This window comes from Ursus arctos, unplaced genomic scaffold, assembly GCF_023065955.2.
Source record: "Ursus arctos isolate Adak ecotype North America unplaced genomic scaffold, UrsArc2.0 scaffold_6, whole genome shotgun sequence".
Classification (NCBI taxonomy): Eukaryota; Metazoa; Chordata; class Mammalia; order Carnivora; family Ursidae; genus Ursus; species Ursus arctos.
The window spans coordinates 75,161,831-75,182,878 of NW_026623078.1; the positions used below are offsets into that span (position 1 = coordinate 75,161,831).

A 21,048-nucleotide genomic window follows, 5' to 3' on the forward strand; every position below is an offset into this window, starting at 1 on the left:
TTAAATGAAACAAAACTTTTGTAAATTCTTTAGATAGGTGTTTGGTCCACAGACAATAATCAAAAGTTAGATCACATAAACCCCACGAACAATGCTAAGATAACACACCGGGTCATTAGCTCAGAGGTCCGTTACCGTGCCCTTTATGCATAACTGAGGAAATAGGCCCAGATAACGATTATCAGCCCTGTCATGGGAACGAGCCCTTCTTAATCAAGTCCAGTGTCTTCTCACAGAAGTCACGGCAGTGAAGAGTGATAGAAAAGTCCGTTTAAGGAAAGGAAAGGATTAGTAATTGTTAGAGATAGAAGCGTGTGCCAAAAGCTATTGCATTTGCTCCTAGCATCCCCCCAGAGAAGGCAATGTTATTCTAGATTGGAAAATGAGGAAATCAAGGAAGTGGCCACTTTATGAAGACAGAGGGGCAAAAAAACATTCAGCAGTAACTCCATAAAGCCCTTTCCAGACAAGCAGGCCCGTGAAGATAGCCGGTGGCTGCTACAGACGGCCATATGCTGGTAACAAAATGACCAGTAATGCCTTGAGTCATGAGAAAACAGCCTCCCAGTTAAGACAAACATTCTAAGTCACTGCTGTAATAATAAAAAGGGAGAGTGGACTGCGAAATACAAGCTGTTTCAAAAAAAGAACGTAAATTGATACTTGGGCTAGTTGCAAAGTCCTGGTTTGTATGTTACCAGCACTGGCCTGATGGTTGCTTTGAAATGCACAAGGGAGAGAACAAAGTGTAACTGCTTCCAGAGATGTTCTTTCCTCTTTCTTTTTTTGTGTCTCAAAAACAAAAACAAAACAACAAAAACATTAAAAAAATGTCTTTAGGAAAACTCACCAGTTGACTTACAGTTATCATTTTTTTAAAACTTCGTAGGTACATACTTTCTGATATTACTCAAAATTACACTGCCTCCACATGTATGAACACAAAGCATGAATCAACTGTCACTCTCCTTCTTTAAGATAGTCAGTGGTTTCTGGATTCCTCAGGCAAGTATTCTGAAACTTAGGCACGTGGAGGATGGCCAAAATACAGATTTAGGATGGCTTATGCTAGAGCAATGTATATGGAGTTATTTTGGAGATGATTAATTAGATCAAAATATGTTTACTTGATTAACAATTCCTGAGAGAGGGTGGGGGTGGGGGAGAGGAAAGTCATTTCAGCAATTCTGGGATCTTTTTTCTCAACCTCAGACAACACTTTTTTTTTTTTTTTAAGTTTCTGTTTTTCCGGACACTTCAGTTAATAATTGGTTCACATAAATCACTTTGCAAGATGTTAAGAGCTAAGGTTACTCGGAGGGAAGGCAGTGGGCAGCTATAAATAAGGCAGCTCTGAGGGTATGGAGAACTGCCCCATGCTGGCAAGGGCTTTGAAGCCTGAAGTTTTTTCAGGTCTCTTGCAGGCTGTGTGAGGTTCGGCTTCATGTGACCTGGGTAGAGCAGCCATGTCCTACCCTCATGGTACTGACAGAAGCTCTGGAGACAAGAGGGGGGACTACATGAGGAAAATCATGTGGCAGCCAGTGCCTCCAGGACAGAGGCCACGGGGGCCAGCACCGGGGCTGTGAGGGCTGGCCCTGGCCGCCAGGGTCTCTGGAGAGATGAAGAATGGGAAGAACCAGCGGACAAGGAGGAGCCTGGAGAGCGTGCACAGAGGATGAAGGGAACGGAATTCCGTCCCGTGCAAGGAGACTGAGGCCACGTGGTTAGAGAAAGCCTGTGAGTGGGGCCCTGGAGTCTGTCTTGACAGCTGACTATACGGCGCACCCCTTGGTCACAGGGCTGAGGATGGGTTTATTGTTTCCTCTGGTTTCGGTTCCCATTTTTCATATCTTTGAGTCCGTCAAAAAGACCAAAGCAATCTCCACATTATTTTGGAAGTAGCCCTTTTCCCCTTCCCTTGTCACTGATAATCTACTCCTATGGATAATTATGAAGCATTATTGGAACGATGTTTAGCTTATAGATCAATATTGAAGCCTCTGCTTTCAAATAGAAGCTTTTTACCCTGAGGCAGTGGGATTTATGTGAAAAACAGTGGTAGTTAGAATGGGGGGTTCAAACCCTGGTCCTGCCACTTTCAGGACGAGGCGCTGGGTTTGGTGTCAGGCAAGCTGTCTGAGCCTCTTCGCCTCAATTTCTTCTTCTCACAGAATCTTGACGATCAGAACAGCTGGTGCATCTAATGGGTTCGGTACAGTTCTGGATCAAAGAGGTTACTCCATCGAAATTAGTTTCTTTACATTCAAAATCTCTCTACTTGGCTTTTCCCTGATGCTTAACAAGCATTAATGTCAGGTTAATTTTTTAAAACTATTCACTGAGTTGCTTCAGTTGAATTCCCTCCCGAAGTTCTAAGGAAATCACCACCGTTAAACCTTTGACCCACAGATGGCGTGTCAGGATGTTGTGCCCTGATGACATGGGTCTCCACGGCGCCCCGGAGACGGTCGGGGGCTCCGAGGGAATTCGAGGAGGGAAGGTTTCCTGATCCTGTCTGCAGTTCTAGAGCTTGATGAACTGAAAAAAGGAGAACAAATTGAAGTTGTATTGATTTCCTTCAAAATACACTTAAAGAAACAATGATTTCATGAGCAACTTTTTTATTTATGGCTAGGCACAGGCCTCAGCCGCAGAAGGCGGACACTGTCACGGAGAAGCTACTCCGCGAACACCTACACGCGTAGCAGTGACGATTCACGCCAGGAGCGAAGTATCGGGACTCCGGCCGCCCAGGGAGTTCCCGCCTAGTAAGGGCTATTAATAAATAGATGAGACTCTTGATACATTCTGAGCTTGAAAGTTGCAGAAGCCATCAGCGACTGCCTCACATGTACACCGTGATGTCCTCTTCCCCCCTGGATGCCCTCTCCCCCCCAGGATGCCCTCTTCCCCCTGGATGTGAAATTTCCAGTTGGGAAGGAAGACCGTCCAATATCATCTACATCCTCTTCTCCCCTGTGAAGCGGCCTCGTCGTCGGCACAGTGACAAGATCTCACTACCATTCCAGGCAGCCCATTCCAACCGCAAACATTTCCAACCATTGGACCAGTTCTTCGTATGCCTGGTGCCCTGTGCTCTCCACCTACTGGTCCCAGTTGGACTCCTACAATAACAAAGATGAGAAGAGCCCCCAGCAGTCAGGTGTTAGTGAATGTCAACCACTAGTTCCCCAGCATCTTACAGGTGTGCGTCTATGCACGCTTGTATTTAAACATGCGTCCTATTGCTATAAGGAAAGTGTAGCACAAATTAATAAAGAATATTTTTACTTGCAAATTCCATACAACCAAGTGATTCTCACTGAATATTTTCAATGATTTTACTGAACTCTTCCTTATAGCTAACCTGTGGTTGCAACTGACCGATGTTGGGTTGTTGTTGTTTTGGTTATTTTTTAAGTATAATTAACATACAATCTTACATTAGTTCTAGGTGTACAACACTGATTCTAGCATCACTCCATGCTCACTGCAGTAAGTGTGTTCACTTTCACCGTACAGCCTTATTACAGTGTTATTGACTCTATTACCTACACTGTGCTTTTCATCTTTGTAACTTGTAACTGGAAGCTTGTACGCCCTATTGGCCTTCACTTATTTTTCCCATCCCTCCTTCCATCTTCTATCGGGTACCCCCCAGTTTGTTCTCTGTATTTAAGAGTCTGGGTCTGTTTGTTTGTGGGGGTTTTTTGTTTCGTTTTTTAGATTCCACATATAAGTGAAATCATATGGTATTTGTCTTTCTCTGTCTGACTTCCCTTTCCATAATACCTTCTAGATCCATTCATGTTGTTGCAAATGGCAAGGTTCCATTCTTTTTTGTGGCTGAGGAATATTCCATTATAGATAGCTAGATAACTAGATAGATAATCTCACATCTTCTTTATCCATTCATCCATCCATAGACACTTGGGTTGCTTTCATATCTTGGCTCTTGTAAGTAATGATGCAATAAACATAAATGTGTGTATATTTTTTCAAATTAGTGTTTTCGTTTTTTTGGGGAAATACCCAGTAGTAGAATTATTGAATCATATGTTGCTACTATTTTTATTTGTTTGTGGAAGATCCATAATGTGTTCCACAGTGGTTGCACCAGTTTGCATTCCCAGCAATAATGTAGGAGGGCTCTCTTTTCTCTATCTCCTCACCAACACTTGTTATTTCTTGTCTTTTTGATACCAGCTACTGCCACTAGCCTGAGGCATTATCTCAGTGTTATTTTGGTTTGCGTTTCCCTGATGATGAGTGAGGTTGAGCATCTTTCCATGTGTCTGTTGGCCATCTGGGTGTCTTTTTGGGAAAATGTGTATTCAGGTCCTCTGCCTATTTTGTAAATCAGATTGAATTTTTGGTGTTGAGTCATGTAAGTTTTTAATATATTTTGTATATTAATCCCGTATCAGTTATGTTAAAATTTACATATTCTTAGCAGTTACATTATTTACAAATATCTTCTCCTATTCACTGGGTTGTCTTTCTGTTTTGTTGATGGTTTCCTTTGCTGTGAAAATTTTTTTTATTTAGATGTAGTCACAATTACTTATTTTTGTTTTCATTTCCCTTGCCTGAGGAAACATATCCATGAATATGTTGCTAGGGCTGACGTCCAAGAGATTACAGCTTATGTTTTCTTTCAGGAATTTTATGGTTTCAGGTCTCAGATTTAGGTCTTTAATCCATTTTGAGTTTATTTTTGTGTATGGTGTAGGAAAGTGGTTTATTGAAAAGACTGGTCTTTTCCACATTGTATATTCTTGCCTCCTTTTGTCAAAGACTAATTGGCCATGTAAGTCTGGGTATATTTCTGGTCTCTTTAGCCTACTCAATTAATCTACATGTCTATACTTGGGCCCGTACCATACTGTTTTGATTACTATAGCTTTGTAGTATATCATGAAATCTGGGATTGTGATATTCCAGCTTTGTTGTTCTTTCTCAAGATTGTTTTGACTCTCTTGTGATTCCTCTCAAATTTTAGGATTATTTGTTCTAGTTCTATGAAGACACTATTGGTATTTTCATAGTGATTGGTTGACTCTGTAGATTTCTTTGGGGTAGTATGGACTTCTTAATGATATTAATTCTTCCAATCCATGAGTAGGGAGTATCTTTCCACTTGTTTGTATCTTCTTCAATTTCTTTCATCAATGGTTTTTATAGTCCTCAGAGTACAGGTCTTTCACCTCCTTGGTTAAATTTATTCTTAGGTTTATCTATGGTGCAATTGTAAATGGAATTGTTTTCTTAATTTCTCTTTCTTCTACTTCATTATTTATAGAAATGCAACAGATTTCTGTATATTCTGTATCTTGCAACTTTACTGAGTGTTATCCATTCTAATAGATTTTTTGGTGGAGTCTTTAGAGTTTTCTATATAGAGAATGTGCAAATAGTGACAGTTTTACATTTTACCAATTTGGATGCCTTTTATTTCTTTTTCTTGTCTGATTGCTGGAGCTAAGACTTCCAATACTATGTTGAAATAAAGTGATGATAGTAAACATCCTTGTCTTATTCCCGATCTTAGAGGAAACACTTTCAGTTTTTCACCATTGACTATGATGTTAGCTGTGGGCTTCTCATATGTGGCCTTTATTATGTTGATGTATGTTCCCTTTGAAACCTACTTTGTTGAGAGTTTTTATCAAGAATGGATATTGTATTTTGTCAAATACTACTTCTGCATCTGTTGAGATCATATGGTTTTTATCCTTTCACTCATTAATCCCATTGATTGGAGGATATTAAATAATCTTTACATCCTGGAATAAATTCCACTTGATTGTGGTGAATGACTTTTTAAATGTATTTTAAAATTCAGTTGCTAATGTTTTGTATGTTTATCAGGGATATTGATGTATTTTTTATATATCTATATATATATTGGTATTTTCTCTCTGATTTTGTTATCAGGGTAATACTGATCTTGTAGAATAAATTTGGAAGCTTTTCTTACTCTTCGATTTTTTTTTTTTTAATAGTTTGAGAATGGGTATTAACTCTTCTTTAAGTGTTTGGGAGAATTCACGTGTTTGTTCTTCTTTTGCTAGTTCCCTTAGGTGTAGGGTTAGGTTTTTTGAGATTTTTCCCGTTTCTTGAGGTAGGCGTGTATTGCTATGAACTTCCCTCTTGGAACTGCTTTTGCCGTATCTCAATATTTTGGACCATTGTGTTTCCATTTATCTCCGTGTATTTTTTTATTTCCTCTTTGATTTCTTGGTTGACCCATTTGTTTAGTAGCATGTCGTTTAGCTTCCACATATTTGTGTCCTTTGCAGATTTTTTTCTTGTAATCGATTCCTAGTTTAATATTGTTGTTGTTGGAAAAGATGCTTGATAGGATTTCAGTCTTCTCAAATTTACTGTGACTGTTTTGTAACCTAGCATGGGTCTAGCCTGGAAAATATTCCATGTGTACTTGAAAGAATATATAATCTGCTGGGTTTGGTAGAATGTTCTTTATACATCTGTTAGGTCCATCTAGTCTAATGTGTCATTCAAAGCTGGTGTTTCCTTGATTTTCAGGCTGGATGATCTATCCACTGATGGACATGGGGTGTTAAAGTCCCCTACTATTATTGCTTTACTCTTGATTTCTCCCTTTATGTCTGTTAATATATGCTCTCTATATTTAGGTGCTCCTATGTTGGGTGCATAGATATTTACAGGTGGATTGATCCCTTTATTATTGGATTGATCCCTTTATTATTATGTAGTACCCTCCTTTGTCTTGTGCTACGGTCTTTGTTTTAACGTCCATTTTGTTTGGTAGACGTATTGCTACTTTTTTCCCCACATCTATTTGCATGCTATGTGTTTTTCCATCCCTTTACTTTCACTCTGTATGTGTCCTTAGATCTGAAGTGAGTCTCTTGCAGGCAGCATATAGATGGGTCTTTTTTTTTTATCCATTCAGTCACCTTATGTTTTTTGATTGGAGCATTTAATCCATTTATATTTAAAGCAATTATTGACAGGTATGTATGTATTGCCTCATTAATTTTCTGGTTGTTCTTGTAGTTCCTTCTCTATGTTCTTCCTTTGTGGTTTGATGGTGTCTAGCATTATGCTCAAATTCTTATTGTATCTTGTGTACTTATGATAGGTTTTTGTTTTGTGGTTACCAGTGTGTTCATATACAACAGCTTATGTGTATAGTAGTCTATGTGGATGGTTGCATAAGTCCAACACATTGTATAAGTACTAAAATGTTACCCCCTTGATGTTTTATGTATCTGATGTTATAGTTTACATCTTTTTATTTTGTGTGTCCCCTTGACTAATTTTTGTAGATGTAATTGATTTTACTACTTATGTGTTTTAGCCTCCAAGTGATGAGTCTACTACTACTACATGCTGATTTTTACCTCTGAAATGTTTTCCTTCCATAATTTTCTTTTAGTTTGTCCTTTTCTTTACAAAGAATTCCCTTTAAAATTTCTTATAAATTTGATTTAGTAGTAATGAACTCCTAACTTTTGTTTGTCTGGGAACCTCTTTATCCCTTTCTCAATTCTCAGTGATAAGCTTGCTGGGTAAGTATTCTTAGTTGTAGGTTTTTTCCTTTCAGCACAGTCAATATATCATGCTGCCTACTCTGTCTTGCAAAGTTTCTGTTAAAAAAATCAGCTGATAGCTTTTTCCCTTGTATGTAACTGTTTTTTCTCTTGCTGCTTTAAAAATTGTTACTTTTGCCATTGTTATTATTGTGTGTCTTAGTATGGACCTCCATGGGTTAATCTTGTTAGTGACTCTCTCTGTTTCCTGGACATGGATGTCTGTTTTCTTCCACAGATTGGGGAAGTTTTCAGATATTATTTCTTCAAATAGGTTTTCTACCCCCTCTCTCTCTTCTCCTTCTGGGATCCCGATAATACAATTGTTATTATACTGGATGTTGCCGTTTAGTTCCCTTAACCTATTCTCATTCCTGTTGTTCCTTTTCCTTTTTGGTGTTCAGCTTGGTTGCTTCCCATTATGCTGTCTTCCAGATTGCTGATCCATTCTTTTGTATGGTCTAATCTGTCATTAATTCCCTCTAGTGTATTTTTAAAATTGCAGTTACTGAATTCTTCATCTCTGTTTTGTTTTGTTTTTATATCTCTTTGTTCAAGTTCTCATGGAGTTCATCCACTCTTTTCTCAAGTCCAGTGGGTACCTTTATCACCATTGCTTTGAATTTTTCATCAGATTTAGTACTTATCTCAGTTTCATTTAGCTTTATTATTTTGTCTTGTCCTTCATTTAAGACCAATTCCTCGGTCTCCTCATTCTGTCTAACTCTCTGTGTTTGTTTCTCTGTCAGGTCTGCTCTGTCTCCTAGTCTTGAAAGTAGTGGCCTTGTGTAGAAGAGCTCCTGTGGTGCTCTATAGCACGATCCCTCCTGGTCACCAGAATCAGGCACTCCAGGTGTCTGTATGGGCTGCATGTGCCCTAGTGTCATGGCTGAGCTGCGTTTGCCTTGAGCCCAGCCAGTTGCTGTGACTTGTTTTACCTGCTATGGATGTGCTGGGCAGGATTGGTCCCCATACTGTTGAGAGGCCTGAGGCCGCCACAGTCTCATTGGTGGGCAGGGCTGGTAGTCAGGCTGGCTGGCTGCAAGGAGCCTCTCTGCCGTAACGGCAGGCACACTGATGGTCAGGGGTCGCTCCCTGAGCAGCCAGCTAAACTGGATGCTGGTGTGCAGGCTGATTTCCCCCACTCCCCAGAGTAAGAGTCATTTTGGAGAGGTGCCAGTCCCTGCCAGGGCTGCCTGCAGAGCTGTTGGTGGAAAAGGAGTCACTTTCAAGGGACTCTGATTAAGTGGGCAGGTCTATAGGGAGACACCAGTGCAGGGCATGCAGTGCCAGTGAGGTAGCTGGATAGTGTTAGCACTGCCTCCTACAAGTGTTCAGCTATCTAGGCTGGGGGCAGGCGGGTGGGGAAGAGAAATGGCACCTGCCAGCACTTTTGTTCCCAGAGAAATCTGCTGAAGATCCCTGCCCCTCCAGCACATGTTCTGAGATTAGTAAATAAATCTCCTTCCTGTATACTGCGGTATACCGCAGGCACTTTTCAAGCTGCTGCTTCTGTGCTTTGTCTCAGGCTGAGTTATTTATTGTGCTGGCTCTTTAAGAGTGGGGACTCAGTTTCCAATGGCCCTCAGGACCTCCCAGAGTTAAGCCCTGCTGATTTAAAAAAGCTCCTGACATGAAGCCTTCCTAGTTTTCAAAGCCAGATGTAATGGGGAGTCATCTTCCATCTTCCCGGTGCAGCCCCAGTACCGGGAGTGCCTGGTGTGGGGTTTAATCCTCTATTCTTTTTTTAAAATTTTTTTTTATAATAATATTTTTTATTATGTTAGTCACCATACAGTACATCCCTAGTTTTTGATGTAAAGTTGCATGATTCATTAGTTGCGTATAACACCCAGTGCACCGTGCAATATGTGCCCTCCTTATACCCATCACCAGCCTATCCCACTCCCCCACCGCCCCCCCCCCTCTGAAGCCCTCAGTTTGTTTCCCAGAGTCCATAGTCTCTCATGGTAATCCTCTATTCTTGTGCTGTCCCTCCTGTTTGTGGTGAGTCTCACTGGAGGTTTGGTTCCTAACCATGACTCTCCCCTCCTACCCTTTCCGATGTGGCTGCCTCTCTACTATTAACGTGGAAGCCCATTCTGCCAGGCTTCAGGTCATTTTCAGAGTTAGTTACATCTGTGCAGCTGTTGTCTCCGTGACTCCATGGGACGAGGCGAGCTCAGGATCCTCCTGCACCATCTTCTCTGAATTTGTCGGTTGATATTTTTTATTTCTGGTACTGAGATAAAAGTATAACAACAACCACAAAGACATGTTGGAACTTCTCATCTGTTAATGAGGTTGGGTAACTTCTAAACTGGATAGTAGTTTTCAAATATTAGAGGACTATTTTCTCATTTTTTGAGCTACTCACACGTGATACCCATGAGATGACACCCTTTTTACTTTAATCTGTTTTATATCACTCTCATAAGTCCATTCAACCAACAACATGATAAACCAAGGCTTGATTTGTAGCATTTGCTGATTTCCATTGTGTCAATGCTCCTCCTGGTAGATCTCAAGCCACCAACGTGACCTCACTGAACAGGAAGCAGGGGAATAATGACAGTAGCACAGCATTGGACAATATTTCTATCCTATAGATACACAATAATATAAATAGTCTCAAGACTATTTAAATCAAATGAAGTAAAATAATAAATGAGTTTTGAGTATTTTTTAATGTTATGTTCATTTAATGTAAATTAAATGTTTGTTTAATGTAAATTCAAAGTTTTTCTAGTTTGTCAATGATGGCTATGTATAAAACCAGCTCACAAAATTTCTGAGAATAAAACCATCAGCTATGAGAAACAAACTGAGGGGAGGGGGGTGGGGGAATGGGATAGACTGGTGATGGGTAGTAAGGAGGGCACGTATTGCATGGTGCACTGGGTGTTATACGCAACTAATGAATCATCGAACTTTACATCGGAAACCAGGGATGTACTGTATGGTGACTAACATAATATAATAAAAAAACATTAAAAAAAACACAACCCATCAGCTCTCACAGTCCACGCCAGCACACCCTCACTTATATAGACCCTTAGACTCAAACTGTTAATTTTACAGATGAGGAAGGAACTGAGGCCCTGGGCAGAAATGAAAATGGTCCAAAATTCAGTAATTTAACTGCTTTGGGTTTAGGCAGCAGAACCATGGATTTGATTCTCATTGTTGATACTCACAGACTGAGGATTCCTAACGAGGTTATTTGACTCCCCAAGCCTCAGCTCTGCCTTTTGTGTTTTATAGAAATAATAATTCCTAAATAATAAAGTTAGAATAAAAGATATCTCAAGGCCTATACTGAGCACAGTAGCTGATACTTGGAAACTGCTCCATAAATAGTTGTTATTAAAAAGTTCATGTGAGCAATAAAGGTAACTCTAATTTCAGTTCCACATGACAGCCTTCCAGATCTCTGTAGACAGTCTAACATTCCACTAAATATAATCATTACTTCACTGTATGACCCAGGCTCTTCCAAAAACTCAATACTCAACTTAGCACTTGGCGCTGGTAACACAATAGTAACACAACTGTTTGTCTGTCTGCCTGTCTGTTATTAGAGTAGTTCTCTTCTTTGACCATCTGTACTTCAAAGTGTCCTGAATTAGGACTTGTGTTTTGGGTTTGTTTTTGCTGAACTGTCCACAACCAGCAATTAGATTCAAGTCTGCATGTTGCATTTCCAGAATGGCATTGGCAAACCAGAATGTGCCAAAGGGAGGTTTTTTGATAAGGGATCTGGAAGCTGTTACAGTTTCAGAGAGTTGAAGGTGGTGGCCTTATGTGTCCTGGAGAAGACAAGACTAGAGAAGAATATGAGATGGAAAATCATACAAGGCATAGTTTACCTGACCCAGCTCGTAATCACAACTGAGATCGTTCATGTTCTCCCGGGCTTCAGTGAAAACAGAGTGGGAATATTGAATGACCACGTACATGAATGATGTATAACAGCACATAATTAAGCTCTGTTTAAGTAAAATTGTTGGGCTTACTAGAGTCTCTTTGAGCCTGAATTCCCTCGCTGGTGATAATGGGATGATGGTAATCTCCATAATGGGCTGTTGTTGTGAGATTACAGTCATATAACAGAAGTGGCGTATGACAGGCACTGGAAGATGGTCGCTATCCTTATTATTATTCCTCAGCTTGCTACCTCAAAGAGCTGATTTCCATTGTGTCAATGCTCCTGCCAGGGGAAACTGGGTAAGAGATGGACTATATGTTCCAGAGCAGTTTCTGTGTGGCAGAGAAAGTCTCAGGTTTGGAGCTCAGGCTTTATGAAAGCAGTTTTTGGAGGGAGAGGAAAGAGTCATAGAAAAGTTTTGGGGACAGTGATGTGATGTAATAGCCCAATGTCTCACCTGTGATCCCTACACCTCTAACTCCCAGGTGATTTTCAATAAAACTATAAAAATACTATGGGATAGATGGCTTTGAAAGCTGGTGAGCAACAGAGTATATACCCAGATCTGTACGTGGGTCTGAGCATATCTGGGAGCAGAGACAGGGAACCATATGGCAAAAATGGCTAGTTCCCTCCTCATATCTATCCCTTGACCATGCATTCATTTAAAGGGCTACTTTTGATCATCTCTAGTAGGTAGGTAAGGCCATGTGATTACATTCTAGCCACAGAGATAAAGGCAGAATTATTTTCTAGAATGTCTGTCAAGGATCCTTTAAAAAGAGTCAATATGGGGGTGCCTGGATGGCTGAGTCGGTAGAGCATGCCACTCTTGATCTTGGGGTTGTAAGTTCGAGTCCCACATTGGGTGTAGAGGTTACTTAAAAATGAAATCAATCAATGAATGCATGTATGCTGAAATGCTTTTTGTTCTTCACATTTTAAAAATCTTCCTCCTGGCTTACCACTGGGATGTGATGGCTAGAGTTTCAGTAGCAGCTGTCTGGGAGTAGGAAATGACTTTGGGAATGGAAGCAATGAGGTAGATCTGAATGATAGAAGGAATCTAGTTTCTTGCTTACCAGATAGCCACCAACCTTCACGGGGCCATTTGCCTTCATATTTCCTTTCACATGAGAGAGAAATACACTTGAGCTGTAACTTTCAGTCCTTATGACAGTGTCAGACATGTTCAAAGTCAAGGAGAGGGCTCTACATTTATCCTGATCATTGAATCCTAGGGCACTAAGCCAAAACCACTAATATCTCTATGGGCAGAGAGACCCCCAGTGACATCTGGGTTCATTACTAATAATTAACAGTAGGAAAGTGGACAGCTAAGCCCATGAATAATAAACTAGTTTCTCCTCAAGTGTCTATATTAAAAATAAGAGGAGAAAAACTGCTGACTCATGCCTTTTGGCAACTTCCAAGTTATTAGGAATTTCCTGAATCAGAGATTTTACCATTCGGCCCCCTTTTTGATTAACAAACATTTATGTACCATTTACGGTGTGTCAAGTCCTGTTCTAGGTACTTTAAACACACTGATGCACAGAATTGGCATAACAACACTTTGGTACAATTATTGACACATTTTTCGAGTCAAGACACTGAGGCAGAGATGGGTTAAATCAGTTGTCTGAAGTCAAAAATAGTAAGTCAAAGCTCAGACCTGGCTAGTGTCTGTGTCCTTATCAGCACTCTGTTGTCAACTAAGAGAAGGGCATCTGGTCACAAAGTTGGCTTAGAAGCCCCTTGCCATCTTAGTTCCACCTCCTAATGGATTCCTGTCCCACTTTTCCCTTGGATTGTATTTATTTATTTTTATTATGTTAGTCAGCATACAGTACTTTATTAGTTTTTGATGTAGTGTTCCATGATTCATTGTTTGTGCATGACACCCAGTGCTCTAGGCAACTCTTAATACCTAGCCTAAAGAGCCCCCACTGAGGAACGACCATGGTGTGCAAGTGCTTCGACATAACAGGCCCTTTTGCATCTTGGGCGGTAATAGTATCTTCTCTAGTTAAGCAGCCTCAGTACCAGTACCTCAATAGCAGTTTTGAAATTGGAGTCTAAGTCGCAAATCCCACATTTTCCTTACATGACTGCGTACTACTTCTCCAGCACCAACCTTAAAAGCGAAACCATTTATGCAACAATCCCATCCCTGTTTCTTTATTATGAAAATACGAAAACATATGAAGTCATAAAGAAAAATGGAATGTAAATCTTCTGAAACTATAACTCAGCAAATTTAAAAGGTAAATCATAGATACGGAGAACAGATTCATGACTAACAGGGGCGGAGAGGGTCAGGGAACAGGAGAAAGGAATAAAGGCAGTCAAAAGGGATAAATTTCCAGTTATAAGATTAATAAGTCCTGGCGATGTAATAGCCAGCATGGTGGCTATAGTTAGCAACTTTCAAATATACAATGCAGTATTACTAACAGAGTAAATCTTAAAAGTTCTCACCACATGATGGGGCGCCTGGGTGGCTCAGTCGGTAAGCATCCAACTCTTGATTTCAGCTCAGGTCATGATCTCAACGTTGTGAGATCAAACCCCATGTAGGGCTCCATGCTGAGCTGGAGCCTACTTGAGATTCTCTCTCTCTCTGCCCCCCTACCCCCAGCCTCTGCTGGAGCGCTCTCTCTGGAGGGGAAAAAAAAAAAAAAGGTTCTCACCACAAGAAAAAATTTGTAACTAAGAAAATGGATGTTAACTTTCTCTGGTCATCATTTCACAATCTATACAGAAGTCATTTACATTGTATACTTGAATACATGGTTATAGTCAATTATACCTCACGAAAACTGGCCTAGGGCAGGTAAATCACAAACGATGGCAGCCCTCCCTGATTACAATGTGCTTTCTCCCTTTTAGAGGTGTAGTTCCTATCAGCCCATCTGCCAGGGGGCGTGCTTCTGGGTACACTGGGTCACAATGACTATTTCGATCTTTCTCACCTACCCAAATCTCACTACAAATGATAAAACTGAGGCCCTCAGAGGAGAATGACTTTACCAAGTTCAGCTGATCCTCATATCCAGGTTTGGGAGCCCCACGTCAACACTCCCCTCACTGTATCCTGCTGCCTTTATAAAAACAAAATACTCATTTCCCACAAGTATCTATTTTTGTCTATTTTCCTAAGCCATGGAGTCCTAGGAATCGAATTCATTTGAAAACTATGGAAGAAAAGTGTAAATTTAACTTAGTCTATTTTTAATGCATTCAGAGATTACAAATTATCTTCTTAGAGTAAACTGGAAAGTATTCCAACCTTATTTAGCACCAGAGGAACAAACACATAGGCCACTGCTGAACCCCTCATCTCCCTACTTTTCTAACACTGAGGGATGAGTTGGTACTGCCTAGTAGAGAGCACCCCCCCCCCGCCCCCCGCCAATCATTATCCAAGTCCACTCCAAAAAGAAATCCGCCCTCAAGAATGGGGCCTGGTAAAAAGTGCTTAGAAACAGTCTGGGCTGAAGCAAGGCCCTTCTGATTCCATTTATCAGTGATGGTGGCATCTTTTGAAGTGGCTTCCTTCAGCCTTGGCAGGAGCTCAGAACCACCAGTGTAGGAGAAACTGCCACCCACAGCCTCCAGGAGGCTCCTCAAGGAGGGGACACCCCACAGCTGGGACTGGGCCTTGCTGAGAGCAGGCTGCACCAGGGAAGAAGAGGAGGAAAACCTGCTGACTCGTGCCTTTGGCCACTTCCAAATTATTAGGCATTTCCTGAACCAGGGATTATATGCATAACTTTTCCTTCTAGGATAAGAGAAGTCATGGGCCATTTTCTAAGAGCGAAGAAAGAATTCACTACTAAGAATTCACTACCATGACTGTTTTAGAGATGTTTTATCTACCAACTGTACAGATTGCATGAGCCCTACAGACCCACTTTCCACCCTTCCCTGTGTTGCCGTGTTTCCTAGGAGGCTGACTTCCTATTAACTGTATCAGTGGGCTCTCTTGCCATCAAGCTGCCAGTTGGCTTTGGCTGGTTGGAGGCACTAGAAAAGAGAGAAAGGGCTAGAAAGGAGCAAGGTCAAGCTACGTATTACTGCAGTCTTCTCTCTGCCAGGTCCCCTTGGGTTGGTTGAGTCCCTTTTTTAGTGGTCAAGTCCTACTAAGCAGTTCTCTCCATAGTCACCCTCTCCTCTGTCATTTGCTGAAATCTTAGCAAGATTATTTGTTAGAGTGGCATTGGGTGGGCACCTGATCTAAGCTAGGCCTTGGACTTTGAATCTTAAGTGATACACAGATGGAGAAAGAGTTAGAACTGATGATGCCTGTGTTGGAGCCTTGAACAACAAAGTTCAGTCACTCCTAATAGATCCCTAGAGCTACACTGGTCCTATTCTTTTTCAGGTCCTGGTTTCTTCAGGTGTTTCCTTAAATGCTGTGATCCACCCACATTCAATGGAAAAGGCAGCTATAATTGAAGAAATAACTTGTTTGAGGTAACAGAGCTAGTAAGTAGAAAATTTGGGATTCAAATTCAGATTCATTCCCAATACACTACACTGCTTAGGAGTTCATTACCTGTACAAAGAGAGTTGAACTCACTGTTAAAAGCTGAGTAAGCTCATTGGAGACATCTGCCTGGAGCCTGGAAATAGGGGAAAATACAAAATAAATAGCGATTTAGAAAATTGCTATGACCAATAGAATTCTTTTTTTATACAGAAGAGAAACCGATCATCTATGTATAAAAACCATGGTCATTTGCAACAGACTTTTCATTCTCATTACTAATTCTCTTCTTACATTTTTCACTGTTTGCTCTGTTCTGAGAGTAACCAGAGAAGGAAGCAAATATTTATACCTTATTGCCAGTGGGGAGTTGTAGTATATGGTATCTGCTATAGAATGAATATTTGTGTCCCCCCAAAATCCATCTTGAAAAACTAACGACCAAGGTGATAGTATGAGGAGGCGAGACTTTGAGAGCTGGTTAGATCATGAGGGCAGAGCTCTCATGAATAATATTTGTGCCTTTTAAAAGAGACCCTGGAGAGTTCCTTGCCCCTTCTTCCATGTGAGGACCCAGGGAGAGAGCAACTTCTAGGAAAAGGTAGGTCCTCACCAGACACCAAATCTCCTGGCACCTGGATCCTGGCATTCCCAGCCTCCAGAACTTTGAGAAACGTCTATTCTTTGTAAAGTTACACAGGTAATGGTGTTTGATTGTAGCAGCATGAACAGACTAAGCCATTTTCATTTTTAAAATTATCCTGTGCAGAAACTATTTTTGTCCCATTCGTCAGATGAGGAAATAAAAGACAACATAGGCCAAGTCATAATTGTAAAAGGCAGAGCCAAGAACTAGAATGTGGCTCGTGTGCTCTTTTCTCCTGCACTAATATTCCTCACCAAAAATGCTATTGGCATCCTTGAGACTACCCAAAAATACAGGCCTTGGTTGAAAGCCTCAAAATAACATGAACCTATTAACATATATTTGCATTCCACTTTTTCCCTTGAATTCCTACACTCATTCTTCTTGTCCTAAACACAGTGGAAAACATCCTTATTGCATTTTTTTTAGAATTAATCTATTTTTAATTGATATATTTCACATGTAATATTTTTCAGGTGGATAACACAATGACTCCATATTTTTATACATTGCAAAATGATCACCATAAGAGGTCTAGTTAACATTTGTCACCTTACATAGGAAAAAAATTTTTACAAAATTTCACAAAAAAAATTTCCTAGGATGAGAACTTTTAAGATTTAGCAACTTGCAAATATACAATACAGTATTATTAATTGTAGTCAACATGCTGTCCATTACATCTTCACTTTGTCGCTGTTTTCAAGAAGGGCCAGATGCTAGCAGAGGATTCGGTGTGGGAGCCTATATGAGGAAATCCCAGTATCTGATAATGCAGAGCCTTCTACTTTCTAGCAGCCACCTTCTGAAATGCCAGTCAGTGAGGAGTCAGTGTAGGAGACCCAAAGAATGCCTATTAGCAGCGCCATAGAATGTAAAAAGCTCAGTTATTAAATGTTTGTTGAATGAATAATCATGCTTGGCACTCTCCTGGGCACAGTGAATACAGTGGTAAATAAAACTGGCAAGTTCTAGCTTTCATTGAGGGAAGAAAAGAAAAACTTAAGTAAGGGAAAAAATTTAAAATGTACTCAGATAGGCTAAGTACCATAGTTATAAAGTAATAAATATGGTACTATGATTTAAAAAATTAACTGGTGGATATTTAACATGATGCTGGGACAACTGGGTATCCTTACACAAAAGAACAGAGCTGGACCTACCTTTATCTCACACCATACACAAAAATTAACTTACATGGATAATAGGCCCACCTTTAAATGATTACAACTGTGAATACTTAGAAGAAAACATGAGAGGAAATCCTCATGACCTTGGGTTAGGCAATGATTTCTTCTGCATGACACCAAAAACACCAGCAATGGGAAAGAAACAGTTAGATTCCATCAAAAGAAAAAAAAAATTGTTTCAAAGTAGACATCAAGAAAATGAAACTACAACTCACAGAACAGGGAAAAAATTCTTGCAAATCATATTTATCTGCTACAGCACTTGTATCCAGAATATATAAAGAACTCTTATATTTAGGTCATTTTTTACTTATTTTAATTTGCATTTTCTTTCCTGAAAACCATTTTTAAAATGGGCAAAGACTCACAAAAAATGTTAAAGGAAATTCTTTAAGTGGAATAAAAAGGCTATAACTGGAGGAAAGAAAATTATGAAAGAAAAAATTCCACTGGTAAAAGCAATTGTACAGTAAAGATGGTAAGTTAATCACTTACAGGCCTACCTCAGGAAACAAGAAAAATCTCAAACAATCTAACCATACTCCTAAAGGAACTAGAAAAAGAACAAAGCCCACAGTTAATGGAAGGAAATAATAAAGATCACAGTGGAAATAAAGGAAATAGAGAATTAAAAAATAATAGAACAGATAAATAAAATCAAGAGCTAGGTCTTTGAAAAGATAAAATTGATAAACCTTTATCCAGACTTATAAAAAAGGAGAGGACTCAAATCAGAAATAAAAAAGACAACTGGCAATACAGAACTAAAAAATTAATTATAAAAGAATAGTTTGAAAAATTATATCCCAACAAATGGGGCAACCTAGAAGAAATGGAAAAATTCCTGGAAACATACAATCATCTGAAACTGAATCAGGAATAAATAGAAAATCTGAACAGACCAATTACCAGTAAGGAAATTGAACCAGTAGCCAACAAACAAACAAACAAACAAACAAACAAACAAACAAAAAAACCTCCCTAGGGGGCGCCTGGGTGGCACAGCGGTTAAGCGTCTGCCTTCGGCTCAGGGCGTGATCCTGGAGTTCTGGGATCGAGCCCCACATCAGGCTCTTCTGCTATGAGCCTGCTTCTTCCTCTCCCACTCCCCCTGCTTGTGTTCCCTCTCTCGCTGGCTGTCTCTATCTCTGTCAAATAAATAAATAAAATCTTTAAAAAAAAAAAAAAAACCTCCCAACAAACAAAATTCCAGCACTGGATGGATTCACAGGTGCATTTTGTTTTAGAAATATTTACTTGAGAGACAGCAAGCACACAGAAGGTGGAAGGAGGGAGAAAGAATCTTTTTTTTTTTTTTTAAAGACTTTATTTATTTACTTGACAGAGGGAGACAGCCAGAGAGAGGGAACACAAGCAGGGGGAGTGGGAGAGGAAGAAGGAGGCTCCCAGCAGAGCAGGGAGTCCGATGTGGGGCTTGATCCCATAACGCCAGGATCACGCCCTGAGCCGAAGGCAGACGCTTAAGGACTGCGCCACCCAGGCGCCCCAGAAGGTGAAAGGAGGGAGAAAGAATCTTAAGCAGACTCTGCACTGAATGCAGAGCCCAACACAGGGCTTGATCTCAGGACCAAAACAGATAACTGACTGAGCCATCTAGGCACCCCTCATGGATGCATTTTAATAAATGCTTTAAAAAGAATTAATGCCTATTCTCAAACTATTTCAAAAAAGATGAGGAAGGAAAGCTTCCAAATTTACTGTACAATATCAGCATTATCCAAATAGCAAAACCAGACAAAGACACTATATAAAAAAAGAAAAAAAAAAAAAAACTATAGTCCAATATCCTGATAAATACAGATGCAAAAATCCTCAATATATTAAAAGGATTATTCACCACAATCAAGTGGGAGTTTTTCCAGGGATACATGGGTAGTTCACTATTCCCAAATCAATCAATGTGACAAATTAACAAAAAGAAGAATATACACCATATGATCACCTCGATAGATGCAGAAAAAGCATTTGACAAAATAAAAACATCAACAAAACAGGTTTAGAGGGAATACCTCTCAACATAATAAAGGCTATATATAAAAAAACCCACAGCTAACATCATACTCGATTAAAAAAAAAAAGAAAGCTTTTCCTCTAAGATCAGGAAAAGACAAGAATGTCCTCTCTTGCCATTTTCATTGAACATAGTATTGGAAGGTCTAGACACAGCAATCATACAGGAAAAAGAAAAGGTATCCAAATTGATAAGTAAAACTGTCACTATTTGCAGATGACCTGATGCTATATATAGAAAACCCTGAAGATTCCTCTAAACGACGAGAACTAAGAAATGAATTCAGTAGAAGTTTCAGGACACAGACTTAATATACAGATAGCTGTTGAATTTTAATATACTAATAACTACCAGAAAGAGAAATTTAACAATCTCATTTATAATTGAAACAAAAAGAATAAAATACCTAGGAATAAATTTAATCAAGGAGGTGAAAGACCTATACTCTGAAATGAAATTGAAGATGACACAAACAAATGGAAAGGTATACTATGCTCATGGATTGGAAGAAATAATATTAAAATGTCCATTCTACCCAAAGTAATCTAAGTTTTCAATGCAATCCCTATCAAAATACCAATAGCATTTTTTAAAGAGCTAGAAAAAATAATCCAAAAATTTATATGAAACCACAAAAGATCTCAAATAGTCAAAGAAATTTTGAGAAAGAACAAAGCTGGAAATATCACAACCCCAGATTTCATGATATACTACAAAGTTAGAGTAACCAAAACAGTGTGGTACAGGCACAAGAACAAACACATCGATTAATAGAACAGAATGGAGAGACCTGAAATAAACCCATGCTTATATGGTCAATTAATCTTTGACAAAGGAGGCAAAAATATACAGTGGGGAAAAGACAGTCTTTTCAATAAATGGCATTGGGAAAACTGGACCACTTTCTTATACCATGCACAAAAATAAAGTAAAAATGGATTAAAGACCTAACTGTGAAACCTAAAACTATAAAACCCCTAAAAGAAAACCTAGGCAGTAATCTCTTAGGAATTGGCTTTAGCAATGTACTCATGGATGGGTCTCCTGAGGCAAGAAAAATAAAAGCAAAAATATTGTGTAATCATTCTTTCTGATAGCTGAGTAATATTCCATTGTATATATGGACCACAACTTCTTAATCCAGTCATCTGTTGAAGGGCATCTTGGCTTCTTCCAC

At 39.6% G+C, this 21,048-nt stretch overlaps 2 long non-coding RNA genes across 2 annotated transcripts in view; one reads left to right on the forward strand and one right to left on the reverse strand.

The window, feature by feature from the left end:
- The window catches only part of LOC130542944 (uncharacterized), a 61,895-nt gene that overhangs the window by 18,694 nt on the left and 22,153 nt on the right, over positions 1-21,048 (forward strand). The window lies entirely within an intron of this gene.
- LOC130542943 (uncharacterized) overlaps positions 2,904-21,048 on the reverse strand; it is an 89,141-nt gene continuing 70,996 nt past the window's right edge. The window contains exons 3-5 of the long non-coding RNA XR_008957871.1: positions 16,073-16,139; positions 13,993-14,172; positions 2,904-3,128 (exon numbers count right to left, since the gene is read on the reverse strand). This is a non-coding gene — a long non-coding RNA (uncharacterized LOC130542943). The remainder of the gene's footprint in view (positions 3,129-13,992; positions 14,173-16,072; positions 16,140-21,048) is intronic.